This window comes from Pan troglodytes, chromosome 1, assembly GCF_028858775.2.
Source record: "Pan troglodytes isolate AG18354 chromosome 1, NHGRI_mPanTro3-v2.0_pri, whole genome shotgun sequence".
In the NCBI taxonomy this organism is placed as follows: Eukaryota; Metazoa; Chordata; class Mammalia; order Primates; family Hominidae; genus Pan; species Pan troglodytes.
In genome coordinates this window covers 42,281,661-42,308,528 of record NC_072398.2, presented here as the reverse complement: position 1 = coordinate 42,308,528, position 26,868 = coordinate 42,281,661, and the positions used below count along the sequence as shown (strand labels likewise).

General features: G+C 45.6%; 1 protein-coding gene across 4 annotated transcripts in view; it reads left to right on the top strand.

Moving 5' to 3' along the window:
- IL19 (interleukin 19) overlaps positions 1 to 26,868 on the top strand; it is a 73,030-nt gene that overhangs the window by 8,207 nt on the left and 37,955 nt on the right. For 2 of the 4 annotated variants that reach the window (XR_010150787.1, XM_063792669.1), the window contains exons 2-4: positions 20,332 to 20,477; positions 21,017 to 21,364; positions 23,953 to 24,089. The exons of 1 other annotated variant lie outside the window; for it this stretch is intronic. The gene's annotated coding sequence lies outside the window, so the exon portion shown is untranslated. The remainder of the gene's footprint in view (positions 1 to 20,331; positions 20,478 to 21,016; positions 21,365 to 23,952; positions 24,090 to 26,868) is intronic. One more of the 4 variants, XM_063792671.1, reaches the window with a different exon arrangement.

Sequence of the window (26,868 nt, the reverse complement as noted above, 5' to 3'; positions counted from 1 at the left end):
GGTAGAAGAGCTGAGGCAGGACTGGCTTGTCTGTCATAATATAAAAGAGTCTTGGGAGATGTCCGGGGTCCAGGGTCTAAAACCGCTCGTGGCCTTTGGAACACCAAGCTCTGTGCCAAAGGGTAGAAGGCTGCCCTGCTGCACCACAAATCTAAGCCCAGGGCATAAAATCCCTCCTGGCTTGGATGGAATGTGCACAGACTTGTTGGTTGCTCTCCCAGGCTCGTAAACATGCTCTCCATTATCTTGAGCAGCAGAGCATATTCTATATGTGTCAAAGAAAATGCTAAACCATCACAGCTATGCTTGATGCACCACTACCTTTCTACCCCCACATCCTCACGCCCTCACCTGTTTACCCCCACGTCCTCACCACCTGCTTCTTTGTTTGATCACCAATAAATAGTGTGGGCTCCCAGAGCTCGGGGCCTTTGCAGCCTCCATACCAGTGTTGGCCCACTGGACCCATTTTATGCACCCTTAACTTGTCTTTTCTCATTCCTTTGACTCTGCTGGACTTTGTAGCCCCCATGGCCTAGTGTTGGGTCTAATCACCCCAACACTGTCTCATCTCTCCTGGACTCCAAAATAAATGCCAAATTGTTATTCTAATATCCATTCCCTAGACTGTTCTCCATGTTGTAGCAAGAGTAATTATTTCCAAGCACCAATCTGATCATGACTCTGTTGCTACTTGAACCCTTCCATGGCTTCCCACTTTCCCTCTCTTGGTCAAATAAGGACTCATATTCTAATGTTTTCTATAACTTCCTTTATCATCTGACACTGCCTATCTCTTCTGCTTCAACTTGCGGCACTCTTCACTTTCTACTTCCCTCTGCACTCCAGCCTCATTGACTTTCTTCTTCTTTTTTTTCAAATGATCCGCATGCTCTCTCTCTCTCTCTTTTTTTTTTTTTTTAAAGAGACAGGGTCTTGCTATGTTGCCCAGGCTGTTTTTGAACTCCTAGGCTCAAGTAATCCTCTTGCCTCAGCCTCCAAGTGGCTGGGCTTACATTGCACCAGCCACTATGCCCAGTGATTTATCCCCTCTCTCTCCTATCACAGGGCCTTTGCGCATTTAGTTCTCCCTTCCTGCTCTCCTCCTGTCTTCATCCTTCAGCTCTCAGCTCAGATGTTCCTTCCTTAAATGAGTTCATCATTCCCCAGTCTAGGTCAGGCCCCCTGGGTGTATCTTCTCAGAACACCTTGCTCCCATCCCTCTGTAGTATTTATGTCAGTTTGTAATTAGACATGTGGCTATGTGATCATTTGATTGACCTCTGTCTCTCCTGTTAGACTGTGACCACTTCGAGGGCAGGGCCTGTATCTGTTTTTGATGAGTGTTGTTTGCTCAGTACTCAGCATGGTTCTGGGCACATCCAAGGTTCTCACTAAATATTTGTTGGCTGACTGGGCGGCTGAGCATGTGCTTCCTAAACTTTTTGTAGTGCTACATGGCTATATGTCTGTTCTTCCATCTCTTATAAAGTAGAAGTAGAGAATGGATTCATCTGAAGAAACCACTGTCCTTACAAACTATATGCCTATACCCATTATAGCTTTTCCAGTTTTTAAAAGAATTGATCTGATTACTAATTAGTGCTCTTCCAGGCTGATGTTAACTCCTCCATGGCTGCTGGAATGTTAAAATTCTATATGGACGTCAGAAGAGGAGGGGGTCTTAGACATTATCAAATTCACGTGTCTTATTTTATAAATGGGCAAACAGAGGCCTAGAGAAGAAGACTTTCCCAGGTCCTAGAGGTAGTTAATGGCAAAGGTAGAATCTGAATGCAATTCTTTTTCAGATCAGTACCTAATTCCTTTACTCACGTAAGTATCAAATCACTCTGGGTTCTCTGGGCCTGCAGCAACAATTAGGGGCAGCTGTCTAAGATGTGTTCAGTGTGTGAGGTTGTGGTGGTAAGAAGTTGAAAGTCTGTGACAATAAGTTTCCATCCATTAAACAGTTATGAATCTATTTTGTACTCCTTGGGTACCTTAAGTTTAGGAATTGGGAATGATAGTGAGGGTGGCTTAGATATTTTTGTCTTAGGGGAAGATTTCTGCCTTGGAGTGTTTTCAGACAGAATGGTGTTTCTATTTTGTCTCTGATCCATGAGTGTCACAGTGTTATAAAGCATAGTTTGGCCTGCCTTCCCACTGCAGTACCCCTACAGGAGCAACACCTTCCAGAAACCTTATAAAAGAGAGGAGAGGGGCCAGGCGCGGTGGCTCACGCCTGTAATCCCAGCACTTTGGGAGGCCGAGATGGGCAGATCACTAGGTCAGTAGTTCAAGACCAGCCTGGCCAACATGGTGAAACCCTGTCTCTACTAAAAATACAAAAATTAGCTGGGCGTGGTGAGGCTGAGTCAGGAGAATCGCTTGAATCCGGGAGGCTGAGGCTGCAGTGAGCAGAGATCGCGCCACTGTGCTCCAGCCTGGGTGACAGAGCAAGACTCTGTCTCAAAAAAAAACAAAAACAAAAAAAAAAAGAGAGAGAGGAGGAAGTTGAGCACTTTGCTCAGAAGGGCATCATCCTGCCCATTCTGGTCCTTACCTCTAAAACGTGCCACTGACTCTCAATCCTCCCCATACTCCGTGTGTTTTGTGCATTTTGGATGCACAGCTGCATCACACATGAAGATGCAGGTGCTTCCTCCCACCCTGGATTCATGCTACTTCCACTATGACTGTCATTTATATGTGCCCCTCTTAGCTCATAGACTAAGGAAGAAGGGAAAGGGAGTGGGTGCGAGCAACTGCGTCCAGCCTTGCCCCCGGTTCCCTAAGTCAGCTGTTGGCGAACTATGTGGATCCAGGACCCTTTTACACTCTTCAAAGTTATTGAGGACCCCCAAAGAGCTTTCACTTATGTGGGTTATATATACATATATATGTACATATGGTTATATATACATATATATGTACATATGGTTATATATACATATATATGTACATATGGTTATCTATACATATATATGTACATATGGTTATCTATACATATATATGTACATATGGTTATCTATACATATATATGTACATATGGTTATCTATACATATATATGTATATAGTTATCTATACATATATGTATATAGTTATCTATACATATATGTATATAGTTATCTATACACATATATGTATATAGTTATCTATACACATATATGTATATAGTTATCTATACACATATATGTATATAGTTATCTATACACATATGTATATAGTTATCTATACACATATGTATATAGTTATCTATACACATATGTATATAGTTATCTATACACATATGTATATAGTTATCTATACATATATATGTATATAGTTATATGTACATATATATGTATATAGTTATATGTACATATATATGTATATAGTTATATGTACATATATATGTATATAGTTATATGTACATATATATGTATATAGTTATATGTACATATATATGTATATAGTTATATGTACATATATATGTATATAGTTATATGTACATATATATGTATATAGTTATATGTACATATATATGTAAACATTTATCATATTAGAAAGTAAAACTGATAAATTTTTAAAAATACCTCCTATGACATCTTTTTAAAGTCATAAAAAATAATAAACCCTTACATGTTAACAGGGCATTTTTCAATGAGATGTAACTATTTTCCAAACCAAAACACATTTAGTGAGAAGAGTGGCAGTGTTCTGCATTTTTTTCCAAGCATTTTTAACTCTCTGGCTTGATAGAAGCAGGATCCTCACAACTGCTCCTACATGCGGCCTGTTGTAATATGCCGTTTTAGTTGGAGCATAAGAATTTTCCCCTGGAAAAGGGAAGACCTCTCAGGGTTTCTCAGACCACCCTTAGAGAATGAATGCTGTAACTGTTTCACAGAAATCTCTGGGTGAGGACAAGTAGGAGGAGAATGATCAAAGTGTGGCCTCAGAGGCAGGTGCAGAGGATGTACCCACAGGGCACTTGGCTTGGGTAGACAAGGGAGAAGCCCACTGCTGTCTTCTTTATTCAGAGTTTCCAAATAGCCAGGGTGGTCTTTCAGTTTAGCAGCTCCTGTGAGCCTCTCACATGTCACGGAGGCTACAGTGCCTCACAAGCAGTGTTTGTGGTTTCAAGTCAAAACCCATGGGAGTTCTGGGGTTGATTTGCCAGTGACCTGTCATTACTGTAAACCCCTTCTCCAAGGGGCCCCAGGCCTAGGACTAGGTTCTAGAGGCTGGGTGTGGTCAAGGGGCACAGAGCTGTTGGACAGGCTCTACTGCAGGCTTATTTTGGGCTCTGCTTTCTTCTTCTGCCTTTTATTCTCCTCTCTCCCTCCTCTTTAATTCTAAGGGGCATTAAAAACCCTGCTTAGTCTTTGGTAACTCTTGTGCTTTCTCAGTTTTTAGAACAACATTGAAAATAAAAACAGACATTTCCTAGCCCCACTGGCCAGAATTTGTCCAATTAAATCAATATCATTGGCTTGCCATTCTCGTCTCATCCCATGCAGATTTGCCTGGCACACACAGTAGGTGAGCTCTAAGTGCTCTGGTGAACTCAGAAATCATTTTATAAGGAGGGCACCCTTTTAGGAACTGGGTCAGACATTGTGTGGTCATATTAAAGCTCAATCCCTGGTTGCCCACCTGATTGTGGGAGACCATCTATAGAAGGAGGGGAAAAAGAAACTCCTTTTCCCAGGGTGCTGGACTAAGAACTCCAGAGGCCCTAAGTTGTCTCGACCTTCAGATGTAGTTCAAAATAGTTTAAGGAGGCCCAACAAGGTTCTGATACTCTTTTGATGATTTTAAAAGTATTCTTTTTAAGATTAAAATACTTAAAATACAAGGAATACTTTCTAAACAGTATTATTCTTTCAAGTAATTAAGGAGAATCTGTTTGTACCTTGGCTTTTGGGTGATCTGAGACTGTTCCCAGCAAGAACCTTGAATTCAGGTGCCTCAAGCAGTGGGTTGGATATAAATTGGTATCAGGTAGTCAACTGGTTTCACGAAAGCGGCTAAGGGTTGTGCACTGGAGCCTCTCTTATGTGGCAGACCTTATATACCTCTGACAGCAAAGGCTGGAAGTGCCTTCCCCACTTTGCTCAACCCCCAGCCCTACCCTGGGTCCAAGTGTTCTGTTATTGGAAACCCCAAGATGTGCTCTGTCTTTGGGCTTGTCTTTGCAGCAGAGCATGGTGGTTAAGTGTGCGGGCCCTGGAGTCAGACTGGGTTTGCAACCCAGCTCTGCCCTTTCCCATCTGTGTGACCTTGGGCAAGTTTCTGAGCCTCCCTGTGCGGCAGTATCTATATACAATTGGAGATGATAATTGGTGCTGTCGTAGTGTTGCAAGGGCGGAATGAGTGACTGTACACAATGCTTGGGTGAATACTTGACATACAGCAAGTAGTCAGCCCACCTGAAGTGTAGTGGTTGATGTTTTTCCTTGGGAATACTCAGCTGCTAAAAGCTAAGTATGTCTCTTCGTGGATCTGAAGACTTGGAACAGACCAATTTCAACTCCAATATTCTGAGGATGTTACAGGGAGACAGAGAAGTCAATCTCATAGTAGAAAGACTGACTGGCTCAGGCATTTAGGAGGCCTAGTTTCCAGCCCTGGACCTTCTACTATGAGATCCCAAACAAGTTCCTTTTCATCCCTTGGCCTTGCTTTCTGCATCAATAATCCAAGGGCTTGCCAGAGTTGTTTTTCTAAGAAGATTTCCAAAGCTAATGCCCTTAAATTTTGTGATTCCCCTATCTCTCCTCCCAGCCTGCCCCTTCTGTTCCCCTCGGCAGGAGCGAGCGAACATGAGTGGTTCTGATACATATTTTCCTTCCTTTCCAAATCCACCAGGTCAGCACAAGACCAGGCCCTGTCAGCCTCTTGTAGCTCATAGCTTCTGCCCAGCCCTGGAAGTGCCATTCTGTAAGAGAAACAAAACCTTTTCCTCCGGCAGCTTTTGCGTGTGTTCACCTGTATTTCCTTCTCGCAATCCTGGCCCCCAGCACTTTGAGGTTGCAGTTTCGTTGTGAGTCAGGCCTGCTGAGAGCAGTGGAAATCAGAAGAGCCTCCACTTGGTAGGGGAGGACGTGATGCTGCCTTTTCCTCAAGAGCATGGCCCCGGGGGCGGCGGGGGTGTGGAAGGGAGGTGGTCACCTTCCGGAAGTGGATTTCTCACATTGACTGTTTCAGGGAGAAAAGAAGATTACTGGAAAGCCCTAGAAAGCGCTTCACATCTCTTTCAGAAAGAACTTTGCGTTCTCAAGCAATTATCTGCACCACGCAGTAAAATGTCTGTGTTGCGTTGATGCCTGCGCGACGCAGGCCTATGCCGAGGAGGAAGTGTTCTTGGTGTACTTGGCTCCTGACGTGGGACTCAGATAATAAATTCCCTTGAGAGAGGTGACCATGGGATCCTGGATTCCCGTGGCAGAGCACAGTGAGGCCAGTCTGGGTGCTGGTTCAGTCCCAGGAGTTGCCAGCTGCTATGGGCTTTGAAGTATTAAAGTCCCCCAATGCCTCCATTGTATCCCATGGGAAAAGGCAAGCAGGCAGGGAGGAATGGCCAGTGCTAGAAACAGGATATCTGACCCCTGTGAAAACCACTGTGGATGAATACTCGGGTCATGCAGGCTCTGGATCAGCAGATTCTTGGATCCTTGAAGGAGGGTCCATGCAGGTAGACTTCAGGTAGACTGAAGACCCGTGGAACACAAACATATAGATAATGCAAAAGAACACATACACCACCCCCAATTTAGAAGTGCCTGTTTTCTATGGACTTGAGTGGCAACCATTGGCACTTCCTTAACCGTGCTTGTGAGAAATCCTTTACGAAATCACCAGCAACTTCTAGAGAGTCAGGAGGTCAAATACAGTGGTGGGAAAGAAGCCATGAAAATAACACTGAAATCCCTGGGTGGTTCTAATCCTGGAAGCTGAGTTCCTGTGGGGCTGATCTGTGAGCTGGGACAGGTGGGGAGGAGAGTAAGTCATCTGGGAGCATGTGGTTAAGCAGAGCAGAAGGTTAGCATTTCAATGGAGGGCTTACAGCCCCTCAGAGGGGAAAGTGCAGAGGGACCTCCAGAGAGGGCAGCCAGGGAGAGGGAGCAGAGTGTGACAGAAGTTGACCCAAGATGACCTCGACTATTTCAGATGTTGCCTGAGGCTGTTCATATGTCCAGTAGGAGAAAGAAGCTGTCCTTTGTAAATCTCATAGACCCCCAGCTCCCAAGAACCTGAACTAAGTTTGGTCCTATTTATAGTGTAACCCCTGCTTTGTAGGCTGTGAATGAATCAACATTTATAAGTAGAGTTTCTACAGAGATGTTGCTCCAGTTTCCAAAGAAGTGACTTACAGACATCTGTGCAAAATTGGAAAGCTACCTGCACCGAAGTGTATAAACATATATCTGGTCAAAGGGGTCACAGGATGTAAACTGTGTGTTAGGGAGGGGTGGTGACGGGGACTTGGGGTGGGGAAGTGAAAGGGGAGGGATATAGGACATCCTTAGAGGGTATCATGAGCAAGCAGGCCTCACCAAAGCTCTGCCATTGGAATCCAGAATCCCATGTACATCTTTACCAAGGATACCCTATCATATCTGTAAGATGGAAAACATAATGATACTTACCTGCTGGCTATGAGAAAAAAATGGGAAAAATGCTTGTCATAGTGCACGGTTTATAGCAAGCACTCAATGACTTTTACCTGACAAGCCATTGCTTACTCTGCAATGACTGTAACTGTACTGAGACTACTACAGCTACTACGGCCAGTACTATCACGACAGCTATGACTGTTGATATCACCACAATTTCTCTTTCTCTTCTGGGCTTCCTGAAATGACTGAACATTCAAAGATTGGTGCAAGTGGAGGGAGAGTTAGTGTCCCCACAGTCCTTTCTGTGTGAGTGAGGGTTGGCTGGGGACTACAAGGCAAGGTTCTTGGTGGAGTGGGACACAGGAGCTTCTGGTCACTGTGACCATAGCTGGGGCTGCTGTTTCATTTCAGGTAAAATCAGAGGGCTTTAGAGTAAACAGGAGGGGAGGAGGAGAGACTGAGTTGCAGCAGCCCACGTTGAGCCAGAACTTGCCTCTCTATTGGCAGCAGTGGTGGGAAAATTGAGGTTGAGGCTGCTAGTGCCACTGTAACCAAGGTGCGGGCCTGTGGAAATGGTGCAAGGGATGCTGAGCTCTTCATATTGACCTCACCCTTCTCCCCAGTACTTCCCAGCCTAGCTGAGCTAAAGGCCACATGGAGGTTTATTCAGCTGTAGTTACTGCCATCAACATTCTGAGAACAACAAATTAACATGTTAAATTCTGTTCTCCAGCCCCCAAGCCTCCGGAGAACAGAACGCATTCTTAAAGTCTTAGTTTTTCCAAACCACCAAGCCAGGTTCACTTTTCAAAGCACTCATTTTATCAGCAAAACTCCACTCTCACAAAGCCCAGGGCTTTCAGAACACAGCCCAACCTAGCTTGACATTTGCACTCCCAAATGCCTTCACAGCTTTCCTTCCCACAGGTTCTCTCCACAAGATCTCTGACCAAAACACGGGGGCTCTCACTATTGTCAGAATATGCCCTGTGCTCTCCCACGTCCTTACTTCCACTCATGGCTTCACTGGCCTGCAATGACCACCCTTCCTTTTTACCAACAGAATTCTTTCAATTCAGCACTGCCTCTTCCATGAGCCTTCCTTTAACAACCTGACTCCACTGAGATTTCATTTTTAAAAAAATCCTCCAGTGCTTATGACCATCCTTGGCAGTACTTTGTGTACCCTGCCTTAGAGTTGTGAGATGTCTTTGCCTGCATGGATGCATGTGTGCACATATGCATATGTGTGGGTGTATTGTGTGTATTTCATCCCTGTGGACTGGACACATGTTTTATATATGCCAGAGATAGAGAGGAGATGCAGTCTAGCTTGGTGTGAATATTTTTCTCATTTTGACTAAGGCACAGGTTTACGATTCTCAAATGGTAAAGACCTAGGTCCGGGAAAAGGAGGCCTGGGTTTCGGTCTTTCCTCTGTGTGACTGTGGAGATGTCTTCCACCTTCAATGAGTCTTGATTTCTGTCTCTGTGAAATGGAGAGACTCCTCAGTTCTTTCTCCTGCTTTACAGAGGATCAAAGAGATTTGTCAATAGGTTGAAATACTTTAAAGCCATAAAATAGCTAAATGCATGAAAGAGCCCCTCTGTGGTCTTGTCTTTGACTCAAGAAGGGAGGCTCTGGTGGCTTTTCTCAGAACCAGCAGTAGGACTAGGATCCAGGAGTTTCTCCTCTCCAGCCATGCCACAAACCACCAAGCTACACAATCTTTTCCTGGGCTGCGTTATCCTTTCCACTGCACCATGTGGTGCAGCCCCATCAGGTCTCGCTTTCCTTTCCACCAGCCACATTCATAGCCATGGGAATCCGTGTTTTTCAGCAAGCTTCCTTCTAAAATCCCCCTCTGCCCAGAGTTCCTGGGGACCCTGTGGACCTTCCTTCCTTGTGACATGGTTGGGGAAACACATTGGTCTTCAGACCTCTTATTCATCTTCACGATCCCGGAGGTGGCTTGAGCAATCTTATCTGTTGTGTGAGTGTGCTCACATGTGTGTGCGTGTGTGACTCTTTGCAGCTGTTCTATGACTAACTGATGCCAGCTATCTGATACTGTATACTGTGTGCCCACCATATGCTATAGACTAAGACATGTCCTGACCCAAGCCCTAGACCCCAGGCAAGGCCAATGGCAAACTACTACCTGTCTTAGTTGGTTTCCCCTATTGCTCTTTGATGTCTTACTATATACAAGACACTTCATATTGTTTCATTTTAAGTTTTACAACAATCTAAAGATTTGATCCAATCATTAAATCTATTTTATAGTAGCACAAAATAAGGCTCAAGTCTCCTGATAATCAGTTCATTCCTTTACCCATATCTCCATGCAGAGACAAATAATGTGACGCTAATAGTTAACTTTTTTTTTTTATCTCAACAGCTTTAGAGGTACAAGTGATTTTTGGTTACATGGATGAACTGTACAGTGGTGAAATCTAGGATTTTAGTGCACCTCATCCAGGCCTCTGACACCTCATCCCCTTCCCTCATTGCCCCTCACTGCCCCAGGACCAGATTAGTTGAGGCAGAAGCAGTTGGAGGTGCTAGAAAAGCATTAGGGTTTTCACCATCTCCAGAATCTGCTTAGCACATGTCTCAACCTAAGGCAGTGCAGGCAGGACGGAGGCAAGAGCCTTGATTCCATAGCGGTTTCTCTTAGCACAGATTCCAGAAAGTTGAGGATGACATGATAGATGACCCTTGATATCTTTCTTCATTCCTTTTTGCTAAGTTATTCTCTGTTGTGTGGTGCCTGTGTGTGTAAGGCATTTCTAGGCAGAGGAGCTTTCCTGGGTCTGGTCAGTTTTACCATCTCATCTGCTGATCAAGATATAAAAGATGGACAGTGTCTGTTGTTTCCACCAATAATCAGATACCAGTCAGAATGCCAGAGTGACCTTTTCCTTTTCCGCCTTGGAAAGAAAGAGATTGTTTCAAGGAACAGCTGTAGGGTTAGATAGAGAGGACTGACTGGAAAGTGATTTGATGATCTGAAGTCCTGGCATTCCATGAAGGTTGCTCTGGGCTTATAGTACAGTACGAGAGATCTTTGTTGAACTGAAGAAGATGCTCTGACCATTAGGGTCATTAGACACTATGGAACCTTCTCACTGAAGTTCCCTTTTTGGAAACTGCTAAACATTGTACCCAACAGGTAATTTTAAATCCCTTATCCCCTGCCCTTCTGAGGATCCAGTGACCATTATACCACCCCTTATGCCTTTGTGAATCCATAGCTTAGCTCCCACTTGTAAGTGAGAACATGGGTGTTTGGTTTTTGATTCCTGAGTTATATCACCTAGAATAATGGCCTCCAGTTCCATCCAAGTTGCTGCAAAGGACACTATTTTATACTTTTTTATGGCTGAGTGGTACTCCATGGTGTATATATGCCATGTTTTCTTTTTTTATGTTTCAGTAGTTTTTTTCGACTTTTAAGCTCGGGATGCATGTGCAGGTTTGTTACATAGGTAACCTTGTGTCATGGGGGTTTGTTGTCTTACTAATAACTAATGGGTATTAAGCCTAGTACCCATTAATTATTTTTCCTGATCCTTTCCCTCCTCCCACCCTCCAATAGGCCCAGTGTATGTTGTTCCCCTCTATGTGTCCATGTGTTCTCATCAATGAGCTCCGACTTACAAGTGAGAACATGTGGCATTTGGTTTTCTGTTCCTGTGTTAGTTTGCTAAGGATAATGGCCTTCAGCTCCTTTCATGTCCCTGCAAAGGATAGGATCTCATTCTTTTTTCACTAATTTGTTGGTGGACACTTAGGTTAGTTCCATATCTTTCCAATTGTGAATTGTGCTGCAGTAAACATATATGTGCAGTTAGTTGTCTTTTTGATCTATATAGTGACTTCTTTTCCTTTAAGTAGATACCCAGTAGTGGGATTGCAGGATTGAGTGGTAAATGTGCTTTTAGTTTTTTGAAAAATCTCCATACTCTTTTCCATAAAGGTTGTACTAATATACATTCCTACCAGCAGTGTATAAGCGTCCCCTTTTCACCACTTCCACACCGGCATCTATTGTTTCTTGACTTTTTAATAATGGCCATTCTGGCTGGGGTAAGGTGGTATCTCATTGTGGTTCTTCCAATAATTTTTAAAAGGCTGAAAAATGTCATCAGGGCACGGTCCTCTCATTGTGCCATCCTCTCAGTATCCCAGAAAAAAAACTGAGCCCCATGGCATGTTCTGTTTCTGTCTCTGATTGTGGCCTGCTTATGGTCATTCCTTCCTCGTCTACTGCAGGGGAAGGAAAATACCCAGCACCTCCCAGGTAGAAAAAGAAGGAAAAAATGTAAAATGTAAAAACCCAAGCTCGGCAACTATAGAAGATAAACAACGTTGAGTCTCAGTATGGTTCATCGGCAGAATTTTCCCCAGAGCCAACGGCCTGTGTCAGAGCTATATTTTCCACTCCGGCTACTGTGATTTGGTTGTGGCACTCTTGGTTTCTTTCATTTTGGTGGAGACAGACTCTGACGCAAGTTTAAGGCTCTGGCAGGTGTCTGGGGGTTTACGAACTTGTCCGGGCCTCTGACACCTCATCCCCTTCCCCCATTGCCCCCCACTGCCCAGGACCAGATTAGCTGAGGCAGAAGCAGTTAGAGGTGCTGGAAAGTTGTTAGGGTTTTCACCATCTCCAGAATCTGCTTAGCACACGCCTCAACCTAAGGCAGTGCAGGCAGGACGCAGGCAAGAGCCTCGATTCCATAGGGGTTTCTCTTAGCACAGATTCCAGAAAGTTGAGGATGACATGATAGATGACCTTTGATATCTTTCTTCATTCCTTTTTGCTAAGTTATTCTCTGTTGTGTGGTGCCTGCGTGTGTAAGGCATTTCTAGGCAGAGGGGCTTTCCCACATCTGGTCAGTTTTACCACCTCATTTGCTGATCAAGATACGAAGATGGACCGTGTATGTTGTATCCACCAATAAACAGATACCAGTCAGAATGCCAGAGTGACCTTTTCCTTTTCCTTCTTGGTAAGAAAGAGATTGTTTCAAGGGACAACTGTAGAGTTAGACAGAGAGGACTAATTGGAAAGTCATTTGTTCATTATCAGGACGGAGCTGGGCAAATTCCCAGCAGCTCTGCTGCTGGGTATGACCAGGAGGTCCTTAGGTTTTTTTTTTTTTTTTTTTTTTTTTAGATGGAGTTTCGGTCTTGTTGACCAGGCTGGAGTACAATGGCATGATCTTGGCTCACTGCAACCTCCACCTCCTGGGTTCAAGCGGTTCTTCTGCCTCAGCCTCCCGAGCAGCTGGGATCACAGGCGCCGGCCACCATGCCCAGCTAATTTTTGTATTTTTAGTAGAGACGGGGTTTCACCATGTTGGCCAGGCTGGTCTCGAACTCCTGGCCTCAAGTGATCTGCCCGCCTTGGCCTCCCAAAGTGCTGGGATTACAGGCATGAGCCACTGTGCCCAGTCCCTAGGTTCTGACTTTGGCTCTCTGCACACTGTGCTCAGTCCCAAAGCTTCCTGTGCCCCATGCCCAGCCCCAGTGCCCTCTCACTAGCGTTTTGGCTTTCAAAGCCTCAGTGTGGTTTCCTTCACCAAGAACTTCACCCTCATCAGAGGCTCCTTTCTCCTCCCCCTGTAAAAGCCCCGTTTTCTTAAAGGTAACTGGCCAACTGAACACTTTTAAAAATAGGTTGTAACTGCACCTCTCACCCTCCCAGAAAAAGACTTGTAGTTTTCACTGGTAATATCCCAGACAGGGTGTCTAAGTAAATTGGAACGTTCCTGGTCCTGTGCATGTGTGTGTGTGTGTGTGTGTGCATTTAAGTGTGGGTGGGGAGGCCCTGGGTCTTCCCAGGCTGGTTGGATTTATCATCTCTTCTGCCTTTCCCAACATTTAAGATGGGCAGTGCCACTCACGGGCAGATGCCCACTTCTCTGGAATTGCCCCATCCTGGTAATATTTGTGGCTTCTGAAGGCTGAGTCTGAGATGCCTTCTCTTGGTTCCAAGATTCTGAGAAAGCCTGGGGAATAGCATAAAAAGTCTACCCTGGAAATAGTATACAAGCAAACCAACTGCCCACCCACTTCCTGAGTGAACATTGCTGAGTGTTCCTGAGTCAGGGGCAGACCTAAATTCCTTAACCATCTTTTTCTTCCCTTTCCCAACCTGGCACGGCCTCATACCCCTCCGCCCCTCCATTAAAGGCTGTATTTATGAGCAATGATGGATGCTCCCTGACAGGGCCACCCTAGAAAAAGTTGTGTAATGACAAAAACATGATGCTCTGATTGACCCTTTGTGGTTAAGTACATTCACAATCCCCCCACCCCGCCTTTTTTTTCTGAGATGGAGTCTTGCTCTGTCGCGCATGCTGGCGTGGAATTGCATGATCTTGGCTCACTGCAAACTCCGCTTCCTGGGTTCAAGTGATTCTCCTGCCTCAGCCTCCCGAGTAGCTGGGATTAGAGGTGCATGCCACCACGCCCAGCTAATTTTTGTATTTTTAGTAGAGACAGGGTTTCACCATGTTGGCCAGGATGGTCTCGATCTCCTGACCTCATGATCCACCCGCCTCAGCCTCCTAAAGTGCTGGGATTACGGAAGTGAGCCACTATACCTGGCCAGATGTATGTACCTCTCTTAAGCCCATCTTATAGGTGAGGAATCTGAGTTCAGAGAGGTGATGTGCCCAATCCAAGCCTACACAGCTGATAAGTGTCAGAACCAGGATTGAATCCTGGGCAGTGTGGCTGCAGAGGCCACACTCTGCTGTCCCTTAACAGAGCTATGTGGAACTAATTGGCATATAATTAGCTGAAATGAAGTACTTCGTGGTGCCTGGCACAAAGGTACCACAATAAATATTAGTTCCCTTGCCCCAAGAATGGTTTGCATTTTAATGACTGTGGAATGAAGGGCTTTCAGGATCCATTGGAGTTAGAAGGATTTGCATCCGAGTGCATGAATGCGCTTGTGGGACACCCACGCAAGCCACTGACAATCCTCAGGGTTGGTCAGCCCCATCCTCAGAGGTTTATACCTGGAGCTAAATCCCGACGGGGACTTCTGCCGATGACTTTTATAGCTTCTGACATTTCAGTCTCTTCATCTCAGGGAGTTGGTTCTCTGAGGACTTTGGGGGTAACAGTTTTAAAAATAATGTAAGGCAGCTGGTGATGGCTGCTTTAGGGGCAGCATGTGAGCTGGGCCCCAGGAGGGGAAAGCCATGAATCAGGGGTCATGTAGCAAGACAGGGCTTTCCTACGGGCTGGATTTGGTCAGCATGGGCCCCTGGTTCCCTTGAGGGATTCCCCAACTGTGCGGCCTGGCAGTCGCACTCTGGTCGAATGCCTCCGATTCCCCCAGCCGGCCTGACTCACCCTGCATCACTCAGACCTCTGTCAAGGTGCTGCTCGGAGAGTCAAAGTGGCTGCAGCAGGCAATCCCCTTGCCCACTGCAAGGCTGGTTGGGAGGCTGAACAAAATGGCACATCCTCTCAACTCCAGAAAGGTTGGGCCTTCCTTTCACCCTCCATTTTATGCCTGGAACCTCAAACAACAGAAAAAAACACAAGGCAGAAAAAAATAATTATTATAGTTATTAATGCTTTCTGAACCTCTAACGCCACTCGATTAGTCACAGTCATAGTTCGAGTGCTTGTTATGATAACACCTCGGTGGCTTCCTTAACTGTTGGTAGTGATTAATGGCATCATCTGGTCGAAGGGCTAGGGAGGAGTGTGCCTGTTGACAAGAAAGAGGGGCTGAGTAGCAGGGGAAGGAGAGTGGGGACAGGGAGGTGTGGGTGGAAGCCTGGGCTAAGGCTAGCGTTACTGCACCTGAGTCAAGAGGGCAGATCCCTAAGTTAGAGACCACCACTTAATGTTCCAAAGACATCTAGGTGCTCCTGGGTCATGGCTCTTCAGGTGGTGGATGGGCAATGTTCTCTAGTACCTTAGACACCATGGCCAGGCCAATCTCTTTTCATCACCATCACCTTCAAGTTATTCCCCAGTTTGGTCACTGGGAGAGACTTCTCATTGGCCACCAGAACAACTCTAAATTCATATGAACCTTTCAGTTTCCCCACCTGCAACTTGGAAATAAAGATAACTGCCACTCTTATTGGGAGGATAAAATGAAATAACAGATGGAAAGTTCCTGGCACGGCATACAGTAGGCACTCAGTACGTGGTGGTTTATTTCACTCTATTTCTGTCTACGGTCCGTCACATCTTACACTTCATTGTCTGTCACCTGTTCCATGACTCCTGCCCTGCCTCCCACACATTCACTGATTCCCATGACCCCGTGTCCCTCCTTTGTGAAGCCTCTTCCCACTGTTCCAGCTCACGTCAACACCCCCTCTCTGAGCTCTTACACTATGGTTGGCCCCGGGTCCTCCTGTTGGGTCCTTCCTACTTGTAGCATGGGTGTAAGTTTCATCTTCTCACGTAGATTTTAGCTTCTCAAGTTCAGGAACTGGGCTCATTGCTTCTTTTGATTCTCATGCCTGACAAGTCACAAGGTGAGCAATAGGTTCTTTAGAAGAGACCTGCGAGGTGGGTAGGGGTGGGTGTGTGGCAATGGAAAGTTACCCAAAGTAATGGGGAAACCATCTGGGGCACTTCTGTTTGGGGATTTCCCTGGACCACGTTTTGTGACCTGTACCAAGCCCGGTGCTTTGTCAAGCTGGAATCCTGCTATGCTCCCCACTTTCCATACCTATTTCTGCCCATGGCACTCATGTGAATTGGCAAAAGTGCTGTGGGATGGAAAATATTGGAATCTCAGGGAAAAGGGTCAGTGAGTGCATCCTTCAGGGCAGGATGTGGGGTCCCAAAACTGCTTTGTGCCTGGCAGATCACCCAAACACTTCCTCCATTTCCCCATGCCAGCTAAAGCAACCTTGGCTGTTATGCTCTGGCCCAGGTGTCTTTCAGGGCCTTTCATTCTCCACACAAAAAGCTTAGGCATAGGGACCAGTCTAGATCCAGACACAAGGGCCAGCTGGAGAATTGGGAAGTACAGTAACACCTGGCCACCAAGGCTGGTACAGTTCAGCCTGACAACAGTCTGAGGGCAGTAGTCTGTCGTGAAAGGGGACAGATATGTCACCTTGAAGCTGCAGCACTTTTCTAGAGCAAGCCCACCTTCTTGAACATTTCAGTCTCTTTGCATCCAGCTGGGTGTATTCTGTCATATACACAAGTTGCCTTTGGCTCTGAGGCTGCTTTATAAGAACTAGTCCTGGATGGTGTTTGGTCAGGGATGAGGTTTGAGTTTGCTCAGCCCAAGCAGATATGCTTAAATTACTCTCAGATTGGATGCCTCAAGAGCCTGGCCTACTCCTCTCCTACTGACCATCTGTTTTCTACTCAACCCAAGCCAACTCACCATTTGACTCCTTCCCACACTTTTAGGATTGTGAACTGTAGAATGCTGGAGTTGGAAGGAGCTGTAGAGACTAGCTAGTCTACCTTCTTCCTCATTCTATGGATGGGCAGACAGACCCAAGACTTGGGGGCGATTTGCTATGAGCTTCTTACAGCCTCTGCATACTACACATGGATAACTGTTTACCTTCCTGCTTCTGGATCAGAGCCTGCCCTCAAGTTATCCCCCATAGCCCACTCTTGTTCCATCAGTTGTGTCTGAATCAAAGACTCCCTTCTTTTTATTCCTTCTATTAACAGCCTTAAAACTCACCTTCCCCAAGAAGAAGCCTTCTTTGATTAATTCAGTTCATTTTTGTATGAGGATTTTCCAGAGAAATAGAACCAATATAAATATATATATGTGTGTGTGTGTGTGTGTATGATTTATTATAAGGTATAAGGTATGGCTCACGTGATTATGGAGGCTGAGAAGCCCCATGATCACCTGTCTGCAGCTGGAGACCCAGGAATGCCAATGGTATAGTTCGAAGGCCAGTTGGAGAGTCCCATGGTCTAGATTCTAGTTCAGGTCTGAAGGCCTAAGAACCAGAAGCTCCCAGGCAGGAGAAGATGGATGTTTCAGTCCAAGCAGTCAGGCAGAAAAGGGGAATTCTCCTTTCCCCTACTTTTTTGTTCTACTGGAACGCTTCGTAGATCAGACTTACTACTTCATGCCTACTTACACTGGCAGGGGCAATCTGCTTCACTCGGTCCACAACTTCAAATGCTAATCTCTTCCAGAAACATTCTCACAGGCACACCCAGAAATCATGCTTAACCAGACATCTGGACATCCTGTGATTCAGTCAGGTTGACCATAAATTAGCCATCACAATCCTCCATTCTTTATGAGGCCGGTGGCTTGTACTATGTTAATTTTCACTTACCATTGTTTTTCCCCCATGAGTTCCTGTAGGATTACAGCCATACACCAAGTAATGGTGTTTCTGTCAATAATGGACCACATATATGATGGTGGTCTCATAAGATTATGATGCTGTATTTTACTATACCTTTTCTATGTTTAGATACACAAATAACCTACCATCATGTTACAATTGCCTGCAGTATTCAGTACAGCATCATGCTGTACAGGTTTGTAGCCTAGGAGCAATAGGCCTTACTGTATGGCCTATCTTATTGTGTAAATACACTCTATGATGTTTGCATAATGACAAAACCGCCTAATAAGGCATCTCTCAGAACATATCCCCAACGTTAAGTGACACATGACTGTATTTTAATGTGTTCTATATCACCTTCATTAGTCTGGCAGCTTCCTCCACCATTCTGGGAGGCCCAGACAGTAATGGCTGCCTTGCGACCTTTGTCTGGATTCTCACCCTTTGTCCAGCCTAGGACTACAGACTCAGGGATGTTCACAGCCCAGTAAATGGGAAGTATTGCTCGAAAACCGGATCACAAAGCCTCCTTGTGCTGAGGCTGGGGTAAGACTTGGAGGAAGAAGAACCTTCCCTGACTCCTTCGCTGGGGTCAGCCTCTAAGGGTCAGGGCTCACTCCCTGCAGTGTAGAGACTTTGCTGCGGGACAGGATGTGAACATCCTTGGCTTTTGCATGGTCAAGTTAAGTCACTTGTCCAGGGTCATAGTGACACAATCATTGCCAAACCTGTTCATTTCACCAGGGCCCCATGGGATTTTGCCAAGTCAGTCCTCCTTTGTACTTTCTTGCTCAACTGGTGTAGAATTCTAGAATTCTCAGGCAGGAAGGGAATTCATGGCGGAGGGTGGGGTGAGGTGGAGGTCATGTCGTACATCCTCCTAAGCAGACACATGGACGTCAGAGGCACCAGAGGGTTTCCACACTGACCTGCAGTCACCCATTTACACATACCCCACCTCTGAGAGTTCAGGTATTCTTGCAAATGTCTCCATTTCTGCTACTGTAGCTTATCCTGAGCCCTTTACTCTTTTTCCTGGAAAACAAGAAAATGTTTGGGAATTTGTATATTGGGAATGGGCAGGTGTCTACATTCATTTGCCTTAAAAAATTATTTGAAACATTGCCCTTTAAATGGAAAAATCATTTTCCTGATCTTTTTTCTCAAGGACATTTCCTGCTGCCTCCTCCAGACCTACTCTTATCACTCACAAACCCTAGAGGTTCCATGGCCGAAGGAGGACAGCAGCTGGCCATTTCAGACTATGTCCCCACATGGATCAGGACTCCCTGGGACATGATGGGAGTCTGGAGAAGGTGTCGTGGTTGGCAGGAAGTGCCACATTCAGGGATATTGACTTCTGGCTCTTTCTCCACGTGACTATGAGATGAAGCAATTTCTGAAGAGGGTTAAGATAAAAACCTTAGATGTCATCCAGCCTAATCCCTGATTTTACAGGCAGAAGAAGTGGATTTCAGAGCTAGCTAGTGGCAGAGCCGTGACTCACAGGCCACCGACCTCCTGACAGGCAGTCCTTTCTCAGAGAGCCCAGCACCTTCTGTGTTTGGTTGTGTTGAGGTGGAGTTGAAGGAGGAAGCATGGCACACCTGCTGTAGGTCATGGGGACAGATGACTTTCCCCAGACCTCTTGCTGCCTATTTCCTCTTTTAATGTTTTTTGAGATGGGGTCTCACTATATTGCCCAGGCTGGAGTGCAATGGCTCTTCATTCATAGGTGCGATCAAAGTGCACTGCAGCTGCCTAGTTCACATTCTTCACCTGGCCCGTTGTTCCATCCAGTCTTGACCTCGCTAGCCTGCAGGGGGCGTGTGCAAGCCCACACTACAGCCCAGGCATCCCCTCTGCAAGGGAAGTGGTGCTGTTGTGGACCTGTAGTCCTTGGGGGGCTTCAATTTGTATAGAAATGACAAGGACAGAGCAAAGGAAAGTGGGATTTAATTTTAAGCGCCCACCTTCCCACCCCCAAGTCAATTTCCTGTGACGCTAATAAAAGCTTCAGGATCTCTTACTTTCATTAGTCCTTTCCACAGCCAAAGTAATTATAAACACATTTTTTTTTTGAAAAGACAGTTCTCCCTCCCATTATATATGCCTCTGGGCCCCATAAAATCTGGCCACCCTCTTCCCCGACCGGATTTACCAAATGTCAGAGTCCCACAACGCACTGAGAAACACCACTGTCCTCCTGGAGCTCTCCCACACAATACAGGCCTTGATTGAGGGTGTGATTCGGTTCAGAGTAGCTGGGTTGAATTTTTGTAAAGAGGTTGCCGTGTGTGCACTTTTGCCGACCTCAAAGCCACCAGAAGGAGGGAGCTGAGTGTACCTTTTTGTAATGATGACTCTCTATGATTTTCTCCATAGAGCGGTGCTTGCACACACTGACAGGAGTCCAAGAATGTGCACTGAGGGAGCATTTCCGCACAGATCTGCATGTTCCTTACCACTCATACATGTGCACACACATATCCATGTGTGTGTGCCAGTGCTTTGGGGCTCCGTTCCATGGGGTGAGTAATTTCTGCTATAGGGACCCTGGATGTGGAGCCATTCTCTGGGACCAGAGATATCCAGTTTATTTCAAGACTCTGGAAGACTGGGTTTTCAGACCCCTATGAACTGACAGGACTGCCTTTGTCTGTCATAAAGTTCCTTATTGCCAGACTGCTGGCCAGGTTTAGGGGAGAAGGGGGGGTCACCATACTGGAGATGCTGAGGGTGAGTGAGGGAGTGTAGGGTGGAAAGGCAGACAAATAAACCATATCTGCATACCCCTTCCCCATCAGCTCCCATACTGGTCATGGCCCATTTCTTCACACAACAAAAGTCTTCACCAAGGTTGCTAGCTGCAATGGTACAGTCCAGCTAGCTGCAGCAAAAAGGGGGAATTTACTGTAAGGAGCCTGGGGTGTCTCAGAATATCCATGGGATGGAAGCTGCTGCACGACACAGAGGGACTGGAACCAGGAGCAGAAGTCATCAGAAAGCCAGAACTCAGCTTCTCGCTCTCTGAGGCCACGTAGTCACTCCTTTCTGCTTTTCTTGGCAGCTTTCTCTGCATCTCTGAGCAGTTTGCAGAGGACTGCAACTGCACAGCTCTAGAGGCTACCAGTCTTTAATTCAACGGACCAGCCAAGACTGACTAGTGCTCTAAAGTCCCAAGACCAAATTACTGGGAGACAGAGACTAACAGATCAGCTTAGGTCAGTTGTCCACTTTCCAATCAGCTATAGCCAGGAGACCAGGGTCACATGGCTGCCTGTGGACCAAGGTCAGGGTGGAAAACATCATCAATGGTGTCCCAAGTTAAATGGCTTGTCCTCTGTGAAGACCCTCTGATCAATCCTATGGAGGAAGTGACCTCTCTCCTGAATACCCACAGCACTTTCTCTTCTTGGTATGTATTGCTTTCTATCTTGTGTACTATTATTTTTATAAACATCTCATCCCCTCTCCCACTTATCTATAAGCAAGTTTGTTTATCTCCATATATTTCACAGCTTGCACAAAAAAAGATATATTTAATAATTATCCAAAGTCATTGATAATCTTCAGATAAATCAATTTTCAGGAACTTAAGCAACTTGGCCAAGTGTTTCATTTCACTGAATTGTCCAGGCTTGATTAAATGCAATTAATTCAACCAATTTTTATTGAGTGCCTTTTACACACCAGACTGCTGAGGGCACAACACTGAACAAGACAAAGTCCATACCCCATTGAGCTTCCAGTGTAGTGGTGAAGACCATCAATCAGTCAACACCGTTTCCTCTAAACTAGGCTTTCAGCTGGGTGCCAAGGATAGAAATGTGTAAGTCTCCAGCATTGCCCTGGAGGAGTTGTCTCCCTGGGGCAGGGCAGTGGTGGTGGGGTGGGGGGGAAGGTCACAGATGAATGGTCTGATATGTTGCTGTGCAACATGACAGTATTATTAGTTAAGGGTTGGGGAAGAAGTGCTGTAAGACCCCAAAGAGAGAGTGATTTACCACCTGGAGGAGGAGGGTGTGATCAAGGGAGGTTTTGCTAAGAACAGTGACACATGACTGAACTTGAAGGGTGAATAGGAGTTTGCCAGGGAGAGTGGGAGTTGAGTATGTGAGTGTGCATGTGTTTAGGGAACCGGGATGGGGAAAGGAGACAGGAATGATGGTGATCAAGCCCTTCCAGATGAAGTCATTTATCTGGAAAAAGATTTTAGGCATTGTGAAAGAGCTGCTGTGTCTGGAGGAAGGTGAGACATTTAGTATATCTGGAACACAAAAAATATGGGGAAAAGAATGGGGAGATTGGCCCTGGCCCCTCCTGGCTGTGTGTGCTAAGTCCGGGAGGCAGTGGGTAAGTAGCCACTGCCAATTGCCTTGGGGTCTGGAAGGCAATGATGTTGGCTGGGCATGAGGACCAGGCACAGCCTGGAGACCAACCACCTCTGGCCAGAAACATATTCCAGAAGGCCTTAGGATGAGACATTACTCCTGCCTGTGGTCGTTGACCTCTGGCTCATGGAGCGAGATGGCTGGATGCTGAGATTCTGGTGAAATTTGTCACTCCCAAATTGCAACCTTCCTCAGAAAGCACTGGATCTTCTAACTTTCACTCTCTCCCTAGTGGAGTGGGATTTTCTAAATTTTGCAATTGAATTTAAGAAATCAAAGAAAGTTGTCCATTCGTAGTTTAAAAAAAAAAAAAACAACCACAGATGTCTGCCTCCAGACCCCTGTGTCTTTTGAATTACAAGCCTGTAGCCCATGGCCTTCTAGCCAATGATATGAGTGGGACTAGAGATGAGGGATTTCCATGGACTGCTCCTGCTCTGGAATGTTCCTTGGAGATGACAGATCTGCTCTCCACTGTCCTCATGTGCCTGGAGGCGGGGGGTGGAATGGAGGCAACTTCCTGGACCTTTCCCTGGCCAGACTCAAGGCCATTGGCACCTGGTCCTCTTCTCTTTCCAGCTCTGTCTCTGTGCCCTCCCCATTCCTGGTCAGCCTCCAGCACTGTTGGCCCACCTGCCTATCTCAGACCTCTATGGCTCTGGGTCAGTCTTAGACAAACTACTCCCTCTCCTCTCCCTGTCAAACATCACTTATCCTTCCAGTCAAAGTTCTGTGTCTCTATAAAGGCTTCTCCATCCCACCTGAGTCAGACCGAAGAGCTCCCTCTTCTGTGCTGTCCCAGCACTTTTGAGTCACTTCTATTATTACCCCCACTTCCTTGGAGGACAGTTATTTGTTCTTATGTTCATATTGTTCTTATGTTCTTATGTTAAGTAGACTGAATTTCTTGGGGACTAGACCTTAATCATCTCTATATCCCTGGTCATGAGCAACAGTGCCTGACACATCACAGACTCACAATACATACTCTATTTGTCAATGAAGGGTGATTATCTGGGTATCTTGACTGTTGGGATTGAGGTAGGATGAAGGCAGCTTTGGGAAGAACTCCAGTGAGCAGAAAAAGGGAAGGGACATTTGGGTGGAAGAAACAGTTTGAACGAAGGCACCTCCATAGAAAGGCATGGACAAACATGGGAGCTTGCAGGGAAGGAGGGGAAGGGGAGGCTGCAGCACAGGGGGCTCCGAGCATGGTCCTGAGCTCCTTGTGTGCATCAGTGAATGCACCAGGCCTTTGCAGAAACTTGATGTATTGGCACTGATCCATAGAGAAGGGAACAGAGGCCCAGGAAGGAAGGTCACACAGCTTATGAGTTGGTGATGGAGATGGGATTAGACCATTCCATTAGACTTTAAAACACATGGCTTATTGGGGCCCTAGAGAACACCTAGTAATTCAGGTTGCCTGGTGCCTACAGTAAGTCAGTAGGTTGTGAGAGGAAAGGTGTACATGACAGAATTATATTATTCATAATATCTGGGTGGTTTTTTTTTCTGCCTTCCATGTGCCAAAACCTGGGCTAAGCATTTTTATATATTATCTCATCAAAACGAACAGCACCTTTATCAAGCGATTACCCCTATTTTACAGATAAGGAAACTAAATGTCAGAGAGTTCAATAATTTTCCCAAGATCACGAAGCCAATAAGTGATGGAGTCATGACTTAAATTCAGGTCTTTTGATGACACAACCCAGACCAATTGGGAAAGAGCTTCATGGGTAAATCGTGAGTCATACTTAATTTCAATTCCTGGTGACATAATGAAGGTACAAATTTTCAATTTTTTTTTTCTTTTTTTTTTGCCATGGGTAAGTTCCAAGCCTGGGCTTCTCTTCCAACACTGTCCCTCCCTTCCCTGTATAGTTCTGCTCACTTGTCCTGTCTTCTTGCTCTGTCCTCTATGCCCACATGTATAGAACTGGATCCCCAATCAAGGCTAACTGCTAGCCTTAAAGAAAGACCTATCTTTTGGCAGATAAGAAGGACTGTTAAGGAAGACGAGGGGACAGGAAAGCAAGGGGAATGTCAAAGAAATAAGGGGCCTGGCCAATATCTCAAGAACAGAAGCAGCTGTGGCCCTGGAAGGGTGGGGGGGACGTCATTTCCTTTTCCAGATCCCTTTTTTCCTTTGAGGTTCAGTCCCAAATGGGTAAAGTTCAAATACTAGTCTTACTCAGAATTCCCTAGTCCTGCTTGCTCAAAAGGTGGATTTTCTGGCCTCACTCCAATCTTCAAAACATCTTTTTGTGGGGCTTGAGAGTCTGCCTTTTAAAATAGCACCCCAGAGAGTCTACGCATTGAGGGCCTTGGCTTCTGTAATGCAGTTACATCCATGGGCTTTCGCTGTTGCTGCTGAGAGAACTTGGGGTGCCAGGAAGTTGGGGTTGGATGCCTTCCAGTTCCCTGCCCTAATCAGAGGCATTGACCTGGAGGCCCTGTGTAGGAGTCCCCATCTTTCGGAATTAGTGATGTGGTTAGAGTAGCAACGTGACTCTGTGGACGGAAGAAGGTAGGTCGGATGTGAGAGTCTCCCTCCATGAACATGTGTGCGTCATCTGAGTCAAAGCTTGTATCTTTACTCTCAAAAACAAGTCATTTTTGTTCCTGTCAGCATCTTGGCCAGCCCACAACAAAGAGTACAAGCTGGATGCTTGTACTGTGCTGCGATAAAGAGGCCCAGACACAGGCCTCAGGTGATCCTACAGAGCATGGCTGGAGAGAACAGGAAAGGATTATTCCCCTGGGGGCTGATGGGGCTGGCTTCAGCAACACAAAAACATGCTTACAGAAAACTGCTGGAGGACATAGGAGTGATCTGCTTGCAATGAGGTTTTTCAACCACCAGGAATGGGGTGACCTAGTCCAGAGCCCTCTAATAAAGTGACTTTCAAACTGACTGCACTTCAAAATAATCCTAAGCTTTAACAAATAGAGATGCCCAGGCTTCATCCCAGATGTACGAAATTCAACTCTCAGGGACAGGGTCTGGGACTCTGTGCAAAGCCCCCTGGGAATTCTGGAACAACTAATCTGGCATTGCTCTAGGAAATAGCACTTGGAAAGCACTCCAGCAAAGTGGGAGGGAAAATTATTCCAGCTTGAACACTACAATATCAAGTAATCCTTTCTCTCTTCGCCCTGTCTCTTCCCTTCCCTTTCTTGCTCTCTGTAACAGGCAGGAGGCTCAGAAGAGCTTCTTCTCTCACGCTTCTTGCAGGGCAGTACAGGGAAAGATGTAGCTGTGTAAATTCCAGGAGGGCTTCAGGTATATTTAAATATGGGTTGCTTGCCACATTCACCTGCCTATCAAGTTTGCAGATGACAACGGCAGAATGTGGCACCCAGGTCTTGAAAGTCATGAAGCAGAATTGGATAACATCTGTCCGAGTCATGACAAAGAGGGTTCCTGTGCTGGGAGTGGGGGCTAATGAACCTGGAGATCCTTTCCAACACAGACATTCCCTGATGCCGATGATAACCTTTTCAAATTGTTGTTTTCTTGATTTTTATCTGTTTCTGGCACCTCATTTGATTCCCTATATGACAATAAACCCCAGGTTGAGTGCACTGAAATAATTTAGGTAATGAGAAGCTGAAAGTTACTACAGATGGAAGGAATTAGGGTGTATAAAGTGTGCATTGTGTGAGTCATAGGCTGTGTCTTTAAGCAACAAGTTTTATTGGTGTCAGCATCTTTCTAGGCACAATGCAAACCCAGTGAGGATGAGATTTGGGGTTTAAAAGTCTTTCTGACCAGAGATGCCTGAGGGAATGACCCAGGGATCAAACAGAGATGCAAGAGAGCAAGGCTTCAAGGAAACTCACCTCAGCCTGTTTCCTCAACTGCTTTCCGCACCTTTGTTTGCGGGTGGAAGAATAGAAAATGGGCTTGAATTTTTCAATCTAAAATTCTCTGTTCAAACCTGAAATTCTCTTACCTTATAGGAAGAGCAGCTGTATCTTTCAAGGATAGAATGGGTGCTAACTGCGTGGGTGAAATTATCTGAATCCCAGAGAAATGCTCTTTAGAAGAATCCACCAGACTCCTTCCTTTCTAAATCATACCCTTCTTCGAAGTTCCTTTCAATCCTTGGATCCTCTGTGGACACTGTTCTGATCATTCAAGCACTAAATGATCACCTGCTGTCTGCATACCTGGCTCTGATTCTAGAGTACACACCTGTATCGGCACAATTTATTTAGCTATTAGTCATGTATGTGTTTCTGATAGCTCTCAGTTAGCTGCCTGGGATGAATATTTACCTTTTTGTGCTAGTTTTACCTTCTCAATGGGACTTTGAGCAAATTAAGAGTGAAAACACATCTGTACTGATCCGTTTACATGTCCAATAAATAGATTTTAGTGCCAACTTGTGCAGCCATTGCTCTAGGTCTTGATACAGATATATACCAGGTGGTAGAGGCTATAAAGACAAAGCAGGCTAAGGGGAGTTAAATGATAGATTCAGGAAAATCATTGAGCTGAAAAATGAATAATAACCTC